We start from the raw sequence: 18,594 nt of genomic DNA, 5'->3' as shown, positions 1-18,594 counted from the left end.
GATTATATAGTGCTTTATTAACCTTGAATTTTCTCAATGCTGTTGAGAAAGGAACAACAGCTGTGGAGAGACATTAGAAAACAGAAAAAAACTCCTGAGCTAAATCAACTAGTTTGCTTCAAAGATGTGTTGACCTTGGAATGGAAACCAGGATATGTCCTATATTGGGGAAGGGGTTTTGCTTTTATTTCTGCAGGAGAGGAAAAGCTAAGTATACTGATATAAAATTTGCTTCAAACAGGAAAAACCCCTTGATGTGACAACTCTAAAAGTTGTAAAAAATATTCAACAAACAAGGGTCATGGCAGGGTTCTGTTTTTTTGTTTGTTTTGTTTTGTTTTTTTGGGTTTTTTGGGGGGGGTGTTGTTTTGTTTTGTTTTTGTCTTTGTAGAATAATAGAAATACCCATCCTCAAGAAATCAGCAGGCTTTGGATACCTAGACATCTACCACATAAAAGAAGCACTTATTGAAACCAATATACGCTACAGGGCAATATCGGAATGCTTAACTTCTATATCTCTTAAACTCTACAATAGCTGTAGTCTCAATTCAATTATAAATCAATCTGGCTTTGTAGTTGGAATGTGGATTTCTCCTTCTCTAAAATAAAGCATATTAATAAAAGAAAAATTAGAAGGTTCTGTCTCATACCAGAAGAGCCAACTGGTGTGAGACAGAAGAAAACCAACAATATAGGGCACATTGTTGTCAAGATCCTATTTTTTTTCCATGCTTGTCCTTGCTTTCTAGGAATCCCTTCTTGATCTAGCATAAATCCAAACTTTCCATTTTGATATTAATAATGCTCAAATTTTCCACAGTGAAAAATAAGCCTTTTCAACAGCAATCTCTGAAGTCCCCAGAAGGAATATGAAGCCCCCATTACAATGACTCTGTTTGATCCAGAAAGATAGCATTGTACCTAAGAACATTAAGCAATAATCAGCTTTGGACTGAAACTTCCTCAGGGCAATTCTAAAATGACATGGTCCATCATACTACATCTCTAGCCAGAATCTCAGCAAATCTTACCCACTACTCTGAGACTGACTAGAGACTTTATAGCTACCCCTATTGAGACCCAACTATCTAAGCTTTCTTACAGGATCCCACAGGAAGATCATGGCTCCTTAAATAACAGGAAGCAATTCAAAGAAAATGACACTCCCTATCCCAAGGTTTTTATTTTGCTCAGGGTTATGAGTGGATGGTTATAGGGTTAGGGGTGGAACAATACAATTTAGACTCAGTATTCTCCTCAGGAAAGAAAAGGAGGAGCCAGGCGGTGGTGGCACATGCCTTTAATACCAGCACTCAGGAGGCAGAGGCAGAGGCAGGCGGATCTCTGTGAGTTCGAGGCCAGCCTGGACTACAGAGTGAGTTCCAGGAAAGGCGCAAAGCTCCACCGAGAAACCTGTCTCAAAAAAACAAAAAAAAGGAAAGAAAAGGAGGAACAGATAGGTATAGTATATTAAGGTAGATTATTGTAGCTACTAGTAAACTGATTTAGCAAACTATCAGTCTTGGATAATTTGCACTGATATGGTTTCTTGCAAATTGATACAAATATAAGCTATTCTTATATTCTTATTTAAGATAATTTGTATATTGATACAAGTACAAAACTATATTTGTTGTATTGTACACATATTCCTACTACTGTTTGAAATATTTTATATATTGATATAACTGCAATATTATATTTATCATACTATATGCATTTTCTACCTCTGTTTAGGATATTTTGCATATTGATACATATTAAGAATATTGTTGTCACATTGCACATTGTACTATACATTTCTATCTCTGCTTAAGATATTTTGTATATTGCCACAATTTTGAGGTCATTATCCTTATATGGTACATCTGCTTATAGACTGTTTATCTTGTTAATGTGAAGCCTTAGTCCTTAGGTTATTTAGGTAAAGAAGACTTACAGGACTATAGTCACCCATGCTTTTCATTTCTGTAGTTATGTAGTCAGGTTCTCCAGATTTACAGAAACATATGTCAAATGAATAGGTAATCTTCAGACTCTTCATAGACCTAGAGAATATGGCACTTAAATTTTTTGATAACTTGGAATTCTGTTGATGTTAAACACAACTGCTCCTGGTACAACCAATCTTATCCTGAGAGGATGCTGGGCTACTAGACATTTCCATTTAGAAGTTTATCTTCTTCTTGGTACAAATTGGTCTGCTGAGCAAAGAACTGCCCTTGCCTCGACTGGTGACAGTATGAACACTGTCCTTTCTGGATGAGTAGGACACAAAGAAAAGCAGCTACTGAACTCTGCCAAGACAGGTTAAAAAGTCTTTCAAATTTCCTGTTTCTGAAAATGGTCTGTTATATATTCTAAGCCTGTAGCCAAATTGGATGGCCCAATGATGCTGAGAAACCTTTGATGACTGTCATGGCTGCTAGCTGTCTCTGTTATTCTCACAAGAATTTCAGAAATCACTTGCTTGCTGCTGTGGGATAATGATTTTGTACACTGGCTTAATAAACCACTGATTGGCCAGGAGCCAGGCAGGAAGTTTGGGCTGGATAAGCAGACAAGGAGAATTTTGGGAAGAGGAAGGCTGAGTCAGAAGATTCCAGCCCACCGTCCATTGCTATAGCATGTAATGACACACAGGTATAGCCATAGAACATGTGGTGACATGTAGATTAACAGAAATGGGCTGTGTTTAAGTACGAGAGCTAGTCAGTAGTAAGCCTGAACTAATGGTCAAGCAGTTTTAATTAATATAAGCCTCTGTGCATTTACTTGGGTCTGAATAGCTATAGAAGGGGTGAGACACAGGAAAACTTTCAGCTAAAAATGGTGCCAAAACATATGACCTAAAACCTGAGAAAGCGATAAAAAAAAAAAAAATTCTAAAATGGAATTAAAAACAGCTTCCTAGTTGTGTCTCTCAGGCCAGCTGTGAACTACAGTATGGAGGGTTCACAGTGGCATGTGGGCTTGAGTGCAACATTGCGAATTTCTGCCATGATACACAGTGGTGTCTCCAAGCCACACAGTGCATCAAAAGAACCAAAGAAAAACAAAACAAAGACAGCAATAAACTTCTTTGAGTCTCCTTCTTTCCCACCTCTCCAACACCTCTTTATTTATCCTGGTGGCAATGGGGGCCTTGGTCTGTCATATAGTATACCCCTTCATCCTATCAACTTTACTAGCAAATGTTCTTTGCAATGAGTCACTGGTATAGTTCAAGGACTCTTATGGGAAAGCATTTTCTTCTGGGTAAGATTGTGTAAGGATCAGAAGTAACAGCCAAGATTTAATAGAACCAGGGGTGTCTTTGCTGTGATTTTTACTAGAGCACACATAATTTGGTAGCAAAATCTATAACATCAGAAATATGAATGTCTCTGTTAGGGTCTGTGAATCACCCTACAAAAGACCACCACTCACATATGCAAAAGCAAGAGCATTTATTTTCAAGAGAAAATTTCTGCATGCAGGGGCCAGCCACACAACAAAATGGCAACAACCCAAAGAGAAGCTCTCAGACTCCTTTTATATACTACTAGAGGAATTCCAGGACAGTTAGGTCATCTTGAGCAAACACGATTGGCTAAGCAAGCAATGGTTACACTAGTTTGAATTTGAATGTGGCACATTTGGACATGTCCTAGCAAGCCTGGACACGTATCAAAAAAGGGGAGAAATAGCTTGCAGAATCTGCACTTTTCTGATTGGCTGGCTCTAGCCTGCTAGAATCAGCCCCGTTGTGGGGCTCAGGAGTTTGCCAGGGAGAAGGCCACGGTCCAGGCTTCATTGGTGAATGGCAAAGTGGCAAACTGGAAATGCAGAACTCGGGGCCTGTGCCAAAGGTTGCAGTGAAGGCCAGCAGGAGCAGTTGGCCAGGGTCAGGCCCCCAGCTCTGTGCCCATGTTCATCCAGGGTACCTTACCTCACTGTGGCTTGGCATACTGCCACCACACTGTTTCCTTGCTGCCCTTCAGCCCTGCTGTCATCACTGTCTCAGTCTGCACCTAAAATTAAAGAATAATTAAGAGATTACAGCAACTTACATAACATAGAGCTGGGTTTACATATCATAGAAAAGAAAATGATCTACTTTTACAACTAAATGAGTAAAGAAAGATGAAGAGAAGTGAAACCCTAAGGATAGCCTAGTATGGGTGGCAAAAGTACATTAGAAAGACCACATAGGGAGAAGCATAGATCCTTATCACATCACTGCAGCCATAAGTTCATTAGCATGAGCAGCAGCTACTTAAGGCATCTGCAAAGGCTGATTCTCCAGTTAGAAAAAGAATGAGGTTAACAGAGAAAGCATTCACAGGATATAGATTACTACCTTGTTAATTACTAAACCATAAGTGACAGAAACTGCCAGTGAAGTTCACAGTGAATCTGTCTTCACCAGAGTACAGCAGGAATTCTCAGACTTAGCTTTGGTTGGGATCGCCTGGGTGCTTATTCAAATGCCTGCATCCACAGTATGATGCAGACTTTCTTTAGGGAAAAAAGGTGTTCCTGGTAGCTTGAAGCTCCCTGGTGGTTTCAGAACATTGATACAATTGAGATGCAGTGGATCATGGTGACACATTGCCCTGTAAAAATAACCCTCTGTAAAACATTGATGCCAGCTAGTGTGAGGCAAGGTAAATTGGAAATTAGGGGATTTTATATACAAAGGATTGAAAACAATACAGCATATTGAAATCCCTATTGACTGGGTTTCTCCAGGCATTAGATGAAGTGGGGTTTTACATGCCCCTCACTGAGAAAAGTCAGACTCCAAAAAGTTCCTCTGCTCCAGCACAATGTGCGGAAATCATCTCCAAGCCAATTTTCACAGTTAGGTTTATTGATTACAGGTCACTCATTTCAGATAATTAGTGAATGTTAACATCCAAGACTAGCAAGTGTAATAAAACTTTGTATTTTTAACTTTGTAACAATATGTAGACTTTAGGTGAAAAAGAAGCTGCCTCTGTGAGCTGGAGAAGGAGAATAATCCGAAGAAAAGCTAGAGACCAAAAAGAGAGGAAGAACTTCACAGATTCAGAAAAATAGAAATGGTGCTGGCAAATTGCAGGAAAAAAAGGACAAGTGATGAACAAAAACGAAGGCAAGGCCTCAGCAACTCTGCCCTGTGGCTTCCTGTAGGGAAGAAGAGAAGCAGAAGATGCCTGTAGAACCCAAGTCTGACACCCTCGTGACACCAGACCTGGTTCCTTAGTCTTGCAAGCCTCAAATCCAGCTGTAGGTCTTGGTGAGACAGTGGGTGGTTCCTCTCCCAAATGGGTGAGTGGTGAAAAGGAATCTCATAAGCTGGAGGTCGGGGACCAGATGTCATCTTGAGAACGGAAACTGTTGTTTGAAACTAAGGTAATAAGGGGCCTTAAAATGGGAAACCTTCAAAGTGGGGCTCTATATTTCTTCTGTCACAGTCCGAGGTTCACAACAGTCCAGGGAGGAAGCTATGGAGAGCCAGATAGCCAGTCACTGGGAAACCAAAGAGTGCAGGAAGGTCATGGCTCATCTGAGGCAGTAAAGTGATTAGGTAACCCTGCCCTCTATTGCTGGGAACAGATCTCATCAACAGGAATAACCTTGAAGTCTGAATACTCTGAACTTTTGCAACTGTGGTACTCAAGTGGCATCCTTGATATCCACAGCTGCCTATTTACAAATTGGTGGTTAATATTTAGGATATCTTCAGATTCTGAAGACAGATCCTCTACTCTATATACCCCAGGGCTGTGCTTTCTTCCCACAACCCCAGAGGACTTGGAAGATATTCTGGAATCAAGGAGCAGTCACCCCCAATGATCAAAACTGGGGGTCTACAAGAGTTTAAGAGAATCTGCTCAGCCCACAGATTGCCAATCTGAGAATGACCAACAAAGGCTTTTAGTAGGCAAAGAAGGAAAACCAAAGGTGAGGATGCTGCTAGTAAATATTTAATATGTTCACCATAAACTTTTGCAGTTATTTTGATGTACAGAAAGGAAGATTTGTCTTGAAGCCAAAGTCAGAAGGGACAGAAAAAAGTCATAATATAGTAATAAATACAACAAGCCTTCTAGAAAACACAGAAATTGTAAATATTTTATGCTGAATATGGGACGACCAATTATATTAAAAAACAAAAAACAGGCCGGGCGGTGGTGGCGCACACCTTTAATCCCAGCACTCGGGAGGCAGAGCCAGGCGGATCTCTGTGAGTTCGAGGCCAGTCTGGGCTACCAAGTGAGTTCCAGGAGAGGCGCAAAGCTACACAGAGAAACCCTGTCTCGAAAAACCAAAAAAAAAAAAAAAGTAAAAAAACAAAAAACAGAAACAGCAACAAAGAAACACTAATGAGGAAAATTTCTGACACACTCCAGTTAAGGTCACATGCTAGAGTATTGGACTTGATGGGTTTAAAAACAGAAAGAAAAATAGACACAAAGTTGGGTAGATAGAGAAGGAGGATAGATCTGGGAGGAGTTGGGGGAGGGGTAAATATGATCAAAATATATTGTATAATATTTCCAAATAATTAAAAATAAAAATAACATCAAATACACACAAAAGAATCAAAATAATTTATTTTATTATATCTGATCACAATGGAACAAAACTGGAAAGAACTACCAAAGGAAAAGCTTGGAGACAATGATACACTCTTGAAAGACCAGTGAGTCATTGGAGAAAAGGAGAGGATAGCAAAAGTCTCTATAATCAAATAAAAATAGAAGTACAACTTCCCAGAACATTTGGAACATACCATGGCTTTTCCAAGAAGAAAGTTTATAGTTATGAGTTCTTCTACTGCAATATATCCAGAAGGATCCCAAATAACTGACCACATGATGTAACTCAAGGTCTTATAAAACAAGAACAAGGAAAAAAAGAACTAAGCAAAAAGGATGAAGGAAATAATAAAAAATTAAGGCAGGAATTAATGAAATGGAGACTAGGAAGACAATTATGGAACCAATGAAGAAGTGTCTCTGAGTAAATAAGCAAGCCTTACAGACCCAGGCAAATCAACAAGAACAAAGGCAAACAGACCCAATGAATGAAATTAGAATAAAAAAGAAGTAAATTCTAACACATCTTATACAGAATACTGAGAATCACTAGGGAATAGTTGAAAAAATTATATTCCATAACACTGAGAAATCTGTAAGTAGATTAATTCCTGTATATATGACCTTTTAAAATCCATAAAGAACTAAAACAGATTAATAATAATCAATGAGATTAAAACAATTATAAAAATTCCCATAAAGAAAAGTCCAGGATTGGGCAAATTTAACTACCAAATTCTAACAGTTTGAAATGAAAAACTAACACTAAGGCTTCAAATTTCTCTAAAAATAAAAAGGGAAAGCACACAATCAAGCAGGTGTTAACCTGACACCACAGTCAGAGACACAACAGAAAAAGAAAACTATAGAAATATGGATATGGGTGCAAATATTCTATAAATTCCGGCAGATGATATTCAATAACACAATAAGGAGATCATACACCATGACCAAGTTGGTTTCATTTCATGAATTTATGTGTGATTTAACATATGAAGTCAATAAAATTAATATAATGTATCAATAGAGTTAAGGAACAAAATCATATGATCAACTCAGAAGATATCAAAAGCTTATTTGACAAAGTTCAGTTATCCATTCATGATTAAAGCCCTATAGAAACTAGCAATAGACCATAACAAAGCATAATAGACTAGGTATAACAAACCTGTAGCCAACACTATACTAAATGGCAAAAATTTTATAGAATTTATTATAAAATCTGGAAAGAGACAAAGGTACTCATTCTTCCCACTGTAATTAATTATAGGGCTTGAAATCTTAGAACAACAAGATAAGAAAAACAAGTGTAATTAATACAAATAGAAAACAAAGTCAAAGTATTCCTCACCTCCAGTGACCTAATACTGTATTTAATATTGTATCATAACATTGTATCACCAGAAAACTCTGAGCTGATGAATGCATTCAACAGAGTAGCAGGGTATATATTTGACAAGCAGAATTCTGTAGCTTTTCTGTATACTAATAACAAGTATACCAATAAAGGAATCAGGAAAAAAATTTATTTATAATACCTTGAAAAAAACATTTAGAAATAAATCTGAGGGAGTGAAGAACTCTAGAATGAAAACATGATAGGTGAAAAGCCTATCATGCTCATGAATTGTTAGAAACAGGATTATAAAAGTAACTGTCTTATCAAATTCTACAGATTCAAAGTAAAAACACCACAATTCCATCTATCATCACAGAATTAAAAAATGCCTGAAATTGATGTGGAAATATAAATGATTCCAAAATTGCCAAAGGAAGCTAAATGAAAAAGTGTCAATCCTGGAGAGATAAAATTACCTAATGTTAAACTAATACCATAAAGCTGTGGTGACAGAATCAGCATGCCAATGGCACAACAATGTACACATAGTCCAAAAGAAAACAGACATATCTCCACAGCCACAGCCACCTAATATTAGACAAAGATGTCAAAAAGGTACATTGCAAAGAAGACAGCCTCTTCAGCAAATGTTGCTAAGAAAATTGAATATTCATTTACAGAATAAGAAAGTGATGAATGACACTACAAGTAATTTATAATCTTCTGCATAGCAAAGTAAACAATTATTAGAATCAAGGAGCAGCTTATAGTATGGGAAAACAGAACATTATTTCCAACTAGCTATCAGATAAGGCACCAATACCTAGAATCCATAATGAAATCCAAAACTGAAAACCAGAAGACAAAAGAAAAATGCAATTGATATGCTGGTAAACTGAGCAGACACTTCTGAAAGGAAGAAATCCTTATATTTATATGTTATTAAATATTTGCAAAGATGTTAAACATCTTTACCTGCTAAGGGACTGCAAATTACAACTACTTTTCAAATTCTATGTCACTCCATTGATAATGGCTATCACCAGGAAAATAAATGATAGCAAAAGCTGGTAAGAGATGTGAGGACAGAAAAACCCTATGGATGGGAATGTAAGTAAGTACAGTCATCATGGAGATTAAAAATAACAAAAATCAGAAAACAGCAGGGCCTGGAGGGATGGCTCCGCAGTTAAGAGTTTGGTTCCTGGTACCCACACTGAGCAGCTTACAGCTATTTGTAAGCTCCAGGGGATTCCACAACTTCTTCTGGCTTCCATGAGCATTTGCACACACCTGAAATAAATTCACACAAACACAGACAAATAGCAATAAAATTTTAAGTGATTATGATACTATGCAAAACTAGAATGACTCTGTGACTCAGCTATACCTGCCTCCTCGGGTATGAAGCACTCCAAGATAACAGAGCACAGATGCTTGCACATTCATGCTTATCACTGCAGTATTCACAAAGACTAAGAAATGGTATCAGTCTAGGTGACTATCATTGGATAAATATATCCATAAAGAAGAAATGTGGTAAATAGGCACAATGAATTTTTGTTTTGTTTTAGTTTTTTTTGTTTTTGTTTTTCAAGACAGGGTTGTAGCTGGAGAATTTTTCTCCAGCTCCCACCGCCAAGTCCCGCCAGTCCCGGAGCCCACTTATAAAATAAACACACAGACTCTTACATTATTTAAACTGCTTGGCCATTAGCTCAGGCCTATCATTGTCTAGCTCTCACTCTTATATTCAGCCCATTTCTATTAATCTTTACTTTGCCACGTGGCTCGTGGCTTACCAGTACTTTACATCTTCCTTGTCTTGGCGGTGGCTCCAGCCGGTCTCTCTTTCCTTCCTCCTTCCTCAATTCTCCTCTCTCCTTGTTCTGCCTATACTTCCTGCCTGGTCACTGGCCAATCAGTGCTTTATTTATATAGAGCGATATCCACAGCACAGGTTTTCTCTGTGTAGCTTTGGTGCCTGTCCTGGATCTCATTCGTAGACCAGGCTGGCCTAGAACTCACAGAGATCCACCTGGCTCTGCCTCTCAAACACTGGGATCAAAGGCGTGTGCCACTACCACCTGGCTCCATGATGAAATTTTATTTGGACAAAAAGAGTAATGGAATTGTCACACATGCAGGGAAACAGATGGAACCAGAGATCATTATATTAAATGAAATAAGCCAGACTTAGAAAAACAAATGATATAGGTTTTCTTTCATTCATAAACAGAAAAAAGTTAATTGTGTGTGTGTGTGTGTGTGTGTGTGTGTGTGTGTGTGTGTGATAGCTCATGAAAATAGAAAGGGAATCTTAATAGTGAAAAGGAGAGATTAATGGAGGAGAGGGAGGAAAAGGAATAATGAAATACATGGGACATTAAAGCAGAAGTAGGTTCTACTTGATGGAAGAGAAAGGAACAGAAAAAAGGGGTCGGGGTAACAGGAGAGGACAATGGGAAAAGAAATGATGAGGATTAGCTAAATGACATATATGAATGAAAATGACATAATCAAACCCATTGCTTAATATGCTAAGCTGGTTTTGTTTTAAATGTATGCAATTTGCTAAAGACCAAGCTTGGATCTAACTGTAAGTATATAATTAGCATATCAATTTTGATTTAAATTGTGTAAATGCTAACTATTAAAGGTTAGATGATTTGGTTTTCATTTCACTTGTACTTGCATAAACATTAATTTGAAGACAGACTGCTTATCTTGAAATCAATGGCTGTGGGGATTTATTTATTTAAAATGAGCTGTGTTGACCTGTGGGCATTTTATCACTATAGAAAGTTTCAGAATTTATTGAATCTTGCTACAGAATCTATGATAGGTTAGTGGGGCAACGTCACATAGATGGCTAACCATTGGGAAATGCAGTAGGTAAGTGTTGGTTGTCAGCCATGGTGAAGCCCAGAGGTGGATTCATGAATGCGCAGTCCTCCCCTATTTTAAAGCTCCTTTGGGCACATTTCTGTCACCAACAGTTCAGCCAGGGTGATATCCAACATAGCAACACTTCTCTTTGAAACTCAGGCTTCTGGACTAAGAACAGACCTGAACTGTTAGTTTCAGTTTTCTTCTCTTCAGTCAAGCAGCCTACTTCTTGGGTGAATACACATATAATTCAATTAATGGATAAAAAAAAAATCTGCTTCACGATTGGAACTCAAAATTTTCTATCAATTCACTGGGTTTCTCTGGCTGACCATTCCTGTGTTATGAATCCTGGTCTATGCCTGAGAGTGAAAAGAGTGTGGAACTGAGGCCCAGTAAAGAACTATGTCCAAGTCCTGGTTAGAACTTCAAGGATTATCCAGGTAGGATGGCACACACCTATAATGGCAGCATTTGGTAGACTGAGGCAGAAGGGTTTCCATGAGCTTGTGCAAGCCTTGGCTACAAAGCAAGTATGAGAATACCCAGGGCTATAGAGCATGACTGTGTCTTAAAACCACGTGCGTGCACGTGCGCGCGCATGCACACACACACACACACACACACACACACACACACACACACACACACACCATATTATATCATATCACAAAAATAGCTTGCTTAAATATTTTAATTATATTTTCCAGTAAGTTACCATTTTGACCTTTGCCCATTTCATTCCTTTCTAAAAATTTATTGTTTAATATTATACTATAAGGTTAGTCAATTCAACAATCTAAAGACAAATTTAAAACCCTATGGAACATATTGACCTCATCATTAACTCCTCCATTTTGAGATCTATGAAAAATTATATATGAGATCATTGGCATATTTGGATGTTCAAGGTAATTTATTTGCTATGCATGAAATAAAAAATATATGGGCACCAGGTGAAGGATAGCAGGAAGGAAATGACCTCACAACAAAGATGGTAGCATACATTACTGTTTACCTGGGTGCTACAAATTAGGCTTTCTACCAGGGGAAAAACAAAGCAAGAGATACAAACCTATAAAATTTTACTCAATTTTTTTACCCCCCAAACTACCTTGCAATGTTTACTTTTACCAAGATAAAACACAAAGCAGATTTTGCCTCCCATCTTACAGAAGCAATGACCAAGTAGGAGAGGAAAAGAGAGATGACATAAGGACATGAGGGAACTTTTGTGGGACAGTCGACATAATCATTTCCTTACCTTCATGCTAATGGTGGCTTCAAGCCTGTATTCACAGATCAAACTTCGAATAATAGTGTGCATTTTGGGTTAAGGGAATGTTTGATTGGTTTGTTTTTTGAGACACAGTTTTAAGTAGCCCAGACTGATCTTGAACTCATGATTTTCCTGCTATATTTTCCCAAGCACTGGAATTATAGCAATGAATAATATGCCTGGTAAATGATAAGTTTTATGTGGATATTATTGATCTTTAGTTATATATTAATAAAACTATTGCATTCACATAATTCACACATAATCTCTTTTCTAACAGTACCACATAGTTGAAGTGAAAAGTAATACCTTTCCTACCAATATTTCAAATATAGAAAAATCAGGACTCTCATATACTGATGATAAAAGCATAATTTGATAGAATTGATTGGTGAACCTGATTAGCTTGGCTTATTCATATTTTTTACCCAGCAATTCTACTTGGGTACCTAAGCATACAATGCAAATTCATATAAATATTTATGAGAAGATGTGGTCTGGAATGCTTATAAAAGTATATTCATAATATTCAAAGTATTTGATCATTGGAATGAAACTAGCATTTTTCTACAGTATGATGCTATACAATACATTTGATACACCTGACTCAACCTATGACATTCTCAGATGCACTATGTTTAACAAAAGAAGCACAGAATGCTACAATCTAGCAGCCCTAGACTATAAAAGTACTGAACTGGGTTTAAAAGCATATTTTGAGGAGTGGATGAGATAAATAGGTGGTTAAACACTTGCTATGCAAGTGTTAAGAACTAAGTTTTTATACCTGAACCCTGTAAAGCTAGGTGCTACCGGTGCCTGTCGAAGTGTCTATAACACCAGTGCTTCTATGTTGGGATGGGAGCTGAAGACAAGAGAACTCTCAGAAGCTTGTAGGTCACTTAACCTGGTGCATACAGGGGAAAACAGTAAGAGACCCTGTCCCTCACAATGAAGAGGGTGAGGACTGACACCTGAAATTGTCCTCTGACTGCCACATGAACACCCCCATGTAAGGATTATGTCCTTAATTATGTCACTAGCCTGCGACGGCATCCCAGCCTAAAAAGTGGGCATGCCCTCTGTGCCCTCTCTCTTTCCGCACTCTCTCCTTCCATACTCCCCCCTCCGTGCAGTCTTTCTCTCCCTCTCTTCTCTCTCTCTCTCTCTCTCTCTCTCTCTCTCTCTCTCTCTCTCTCTCTCTCTCTCCCCCTCTTTCTCTCCCAATAAAGCTCCAAAAAGGTAACTATGGCTCATGATTTTTCCAACAACCAGCACTCTCCTCCATTGCAGCCATCAGCCATGAGCACCGCCACTTAACCAACACCTCCCACAAACACATACCCAAAAATAATTTAATGACTTTTATAGTCAGATAATAAATGTTCTTCTGGATGGGGCACAAACTGGATGAAGGACAGTTAAAGTGTATAAGTCACCTGTCCTAAATAAAGGCTAAAATGGTGCGTTTTTTTCATTTTGTAGAAACTTTTGAAGTTCCATACTTGTGTGTTACCTCTGTAGTTGACAGTGTTAATCTGGGAGTTGAGTGTAAAAATTTGGTGAACTAAAATCTCATGCAATAGCCTACTTTACTCAGGACATCAGACAATTTATATTCTGAGGGTTAAGCAAGGTCATATGAGCAAAGATCACAAGAGTTCAAGCTGTATATTATCATGAGGACAACCCATGCTTGGAAACATCATCTGAATAATGGTAAAATAATGAGTAATCTGAAGTAAACCCACTCCTACTTACTACACCTTGGAGAGATATGAAAGCATATTCCAAGAACAATCCCATGCTTTGGAGCAATGAGGTCACAGGACTTTTATCCTGTTTTGTTGGAGTTTTCTTGTAAGCAATCAGAATTCTCCTCACATAACTTTATTAATGTACTGTGTTTTGACATTTGTGTGTTTTTCTATATACATATTGCCCTTTAATAATGTTAAAATAAATAGAAAAAAACATAATGAAAAAACCTGTATTCAAGCCAAAAGGCACACATTTCTAATTTCTTATTTCATCAAGTAATAGCAAATTTTCAAGTATTTGCCTGCATTTGGTTATTTTGGAGTAAGTGTGGGAGAAGCAAAATCACACTAACTTTTCCAATGCCTGGGAGATAGAGGGTCCTTGTTCCACACGTGTGATGTGCTCGTAGCAAAAAGAATGGGGTTGACACTCTTCAGAGTTCATAGCAGGAAAGCAAAAGAAACTGAAGTTCATAGCTACCCCAGTAGCACAGAGGGCAGTCTGAGGGAGAGAAGGATATCAGAGTCTCTGTAAGTTCTGAACACATTAATCAGTCAGCAGAATCAAACTGGGAGTTGTGTAGCATGAGGTGCTGATCTGCCATTAATATCGCATGCACAGATAAGAAGAGGATTGGTGCTGTGGGATAATGCTTTTGTACACTGGTTTAATAAAATGCTGATTGGCCAGAAGCCATGCAAGAAGTATAGGTGGCATAAGCAGACAAGGAGAATTCTGAGAAAAAGAAGGCTGAGTCAGGAGACGCCAGCCTGCCGTCCAGGGAGCAGCATGTAATGGCACACAGGTAAAGCCATGGAAAATGTGACAACATAGATCAACAGAAATGGACTGAGTTTAAGAGCTAGTCAGTAGTAAGTGTGAGCTAATTAATGGCTGAGTAGTTTTAATTAATTAAGCCTCTGTGTGTTTACTTGGGTCTGAGTGGCTGTGGACTGGTCAGGACACAGGAAAACTGGCTACAAATGGTGCCAAAACGTGGGGCAAGAGTTTCCACCTAAAACCTGAGGAAGCTCTAAAAAAAGAGATTCTAAAACAGAGCTAAAAACAGCTTCCTAGTTATGTCTCTCAGGCAAGTCATGAGCCATAGTATTGCGGGTTTGCAGTGGAATGAGGGCTTGACCTGCAGCATGACAGATTCCCATAGCAGTACACAGAGGTGTCTCCAAGCCACACATTACACTGGATGGTAGATTTAGCCTTTGCTAGTACAGACCAAAAAAAAAAAATGTTTCTGGGCTACATGCTGCTTTGATAGAAACATAGATCCACTGCCGCCCAGAGTCAGCAGGCAGCATGGCTTATTACAGATTGGTTTATTGTAGATAGTGGAAATGGGTCTAACTATGTGTGTCAGCTAATTCTCATCACTGTGTCAAAATTCCTGACAGGAAGCAACTTCAAGGAGAAATCTTTTAATTGGGCTCATGGTCTGAAGGGAACTGACCCATCATTGAGGTAAAGGGATGGTAGTAGGTGGCTCCAGGGAATGAGTGTGTGGTCCCTATCTCCACATCTCAGTAGACCAGGAAGGAGAATAGATAGGAAGTAGATCTAGACAGTAAACAATAAAACTCATGACCCATCTCCAGAGATGAACTTCCTCCAGGAATACTATATTTTCTAATTTCAACAGCCTCCCAAGGCAGTGCCAGCAGCTGCTAAACAAGTGTTCAAACAGGAATTGGTGTGCAGCATTCCATATTCAACCCACAGCAGCGCTGTCCACCCTGAATTGACCATGAATCCCTGGGGCCAATTTCCAATGCTACTGCTGTACCTGACTAGGTTCTTACAATGCTATTTTGGCTTGCAATATTTCATTCTTCAGTGTGTTTAAAGATACACCCTCAGTGGCAAATCTAGTAATCAAAGAAAGAACAATATTTTGAAATTGACTAATATATTTAAAATATAAAAAGCCACCCCCCGCCTAAAAAAAATGGATTTCTGAGCTATACTATTTACTCAGCTCCAAAAAATTTCACCTTATGGCTACTCTTGGCCCATCTGTTTTCCACTTGTTTCCAAACCCTTATGAATGCAAAACTGTCCAATATTATTATCAGCATTCTGATTACCACCACATACCTCTAAAACATGTTTTTAAATTTCTTCTTATATATAATGATTCATATTTTTATATTTATTTGTATTCACATCAAGTAAATTGCCCAGGCATTCAGAAGATACAATGAGTTTGATAAATGAATACTCTCCTTAGCTAGAACTCAATGGGAATTTACAACTGTGATACCCTGGAAAGTTCTCTAATACACATCCCCAGTCTATGCTTTTCCAGATGCAAGTCTTCTGATTTCTATTCTCATAAATTAATTTTTGTCAATCTTGAAATTCAGATAAGTATATCACATAATATTTTGTCTTCACTGTGTTTTTAGCCCAAACTTTCCCTCTAGACCTGATCCCAGCAAACATCTTGCTTATTTAATGTTTTTCCATTACCCCATTCATTCTCTATGCTTCATCATAGATCACTTAAACACTGACCTGTTTAGAAGCACAACACTCCTTTATGTAGCAGATTTTTGGTGTTTCCAGCTTAGCACCTTTTTTTTTTATTATTAAGAGATTTTTCTATTCATTTTACATACCAACCACAGATTCCCCTCTCCTCCCTCCTCACACCCCCAGACTTCCCCCCAAAACCATCCCCATCCTACCTCATCCTTTAAAAGCTTGATATATAAATTTCATACCCAAGTTTTCTCTTTTTTTTCACTTTCTTTTATTCAATGAGTTTTCATAGCTAGTAACTCAATCACTTATTCCATCTCTCCATAACCTCTTCATTTATTTATAATAACTGAAAAAGAATAATATAACGATAATAACTAATGCACAGTAATTGCTTCTATCTAGAGGTCAGCTGATGTGGAAGTTTTCTTCTGAGTGAAAGTTCTATGTACTTACTTCTTTGTATGATTTTCCATTTTCACTATATAGTGATCATAGTCAATAGAGAGGGATATGACAGCTATTGTTGTTGTTGTATATTGGTTCTCTTAGAGTGGAATATGAAAATTTATTAGTGTGCTTCCATTATCAAAATTTGCCTTTGTACAGGGCCAAAAAGGACATATTGGCTATTTTAACGACCTTAAAGTAAATTCCAGGAGCATCACCTACAGCATGAACATTTCAACCAAATACAGCAACCAGAACTTTATTTTCCTCAATGAAGTCCAAAAGCCATCATTGGGCATGAATACTGTGATCTTCTTGCCATTCTTGATGAGCTACACCCTGACACACTTCCTAGTAGCAGAATTTGGTTGTTTGGCTTCAATCCCTACTTTTTCCAGAACAATTTCCTTTGCACAAGAAGTACCTCCAAACCTGTGCCCACTGAGGCTTTCTTTCATTGTTTATCATGCCACTTCTGGTCCCTATGGTGACTGAGGAGTTTCCTGGCAGTATGAAGACCATGACATTTGCCTGCTGTGGATATTGCTCTGTATGCTGTAAATGTGTTACTATGATTGATTGATAAATAAAACACTGATTGCCCAGTAGCCTGGCAGGAAGTATAGTATAGGCATGATAATCAGAGAGGAGAATTCTTGGAAGTGGAAGGCTGAGTCAGGAGACACTGCCAGCCAATGCTGCCATGAGAAGTAAGATATAAAGATACCAGTAAGCTATGAGCCATGTGGCAAGGTATAGGTTTATAGAAACGGGTTAATTTAAGATGTAAGATCTAGCTAGCAAGAAGCCTGAGCCATTAGGCCAAACAGTTTTAATTAATATAAGCCTCTGTGTGTTTATTTGGCTCTGAGAGGATGCGGGCCTGGGCAGGAATGGAGAAAACTCCAGCTACACTTGCCCATCTTGTTGTTGTCATGAGCCTGAGAGAAAGTGGGTGGAAGCTCTTCTAATGTCAGTTTGTCTAAGTAAAGAGATGGTGGCATGATGGCTGAGGAAGGCAAAGGATGTAGCTAGAGTTTTCCTGCCTGGCCCACGGTCAGGGCAAATCTCTCTCACCCGCCAGTCCCACAGCCACGCAGACCCAACCAAGTAAACACAGAGGCTTATATTGGTTACAAACTGCATGGCCATGGCAGGCTTCTTGCTAACTGTTCTTACAGCTTAAATTAATCCATTTCTATTAATCTATACCTTGCCACATGGCTTGTGGCTTACCAGCATCCTCACATGCGGCTTGTCATGGTGGCGGCTGGCAGTGTCTCTCTCACCCAGCTTCCTGTTCTCTCAATTCTTCTCTCTGTTAGTCCCACCTATACTTCCTGCCTGGCCACTGGCCAATCAGTGATTTATTTATTGACCAGTCAGCAACACATTTAACATACAGACCATCCCACAGCACTTCCCCTTTTCTTTTCTTAAAAAGGAAGGTTTTAACCTTTACACATCTCCAAAGTCAGCTTGGTATATTTGGGAATTTGGGCATAGCTTCTCTTACTACTTCCTGCTGGAGGGGGGCGCTGTATCTTATGGAGACACAAAGAATATTTTAGGATTATGGAGTAGTCCATGAGGGTGTATCGTCTGAGTCAGTTGCCTTGAAACGGTTCTGGATGTTTCCAGATCATCTGGGCCATGGTGTCATTGGAGACCTTTCAGGTGGTCTTGGCTGGTCAAACCTGATGTATCTTAATCTGGAACAAATCCATAGCCTCTGGCTTTCTGTGGAAACAAAAGCAGAGCCTCCTTTCCAAAGCAACATATCCTTATATCCAAATTTTGAAGTCAAG

The 18,594-nt window shown here is 38.6% G+C and overlaps 1 pseudogene; it reads right to left on the bottom strand.

Annotated features, from left to right (window-relative positions):
* Positions 1-3,935: 3,935 nt before the first annotated feature.
* LOC128106996 (40S ribosomal protein S23-like) lies at positions 3,936-17,790 on the bottom strand (annotated as a pseudogene).
* Between the last annotated feature and the right edge of the window lie 804 nt (positions 17,791-18,594).

This window comes from Peromyscus californicus, unplaced genomic scaffold (assembly GCF_007827085.1).
Source record: "Peromyscus californicus insignis strain IS unplaced genomic scaffold, ASM782708v3 Scaffold_12__1_contigs__length_115047231, whole genome shotgun sequence".
NCBI lineage: Eukaryota > Metazoa > Chordata > Mammalia > Rodentia > Cricetidae > Peromyscus > Peromyscus californicus.
This window is presented reverse-complemented; position numbering and strand designations above follow the sequence as displayed.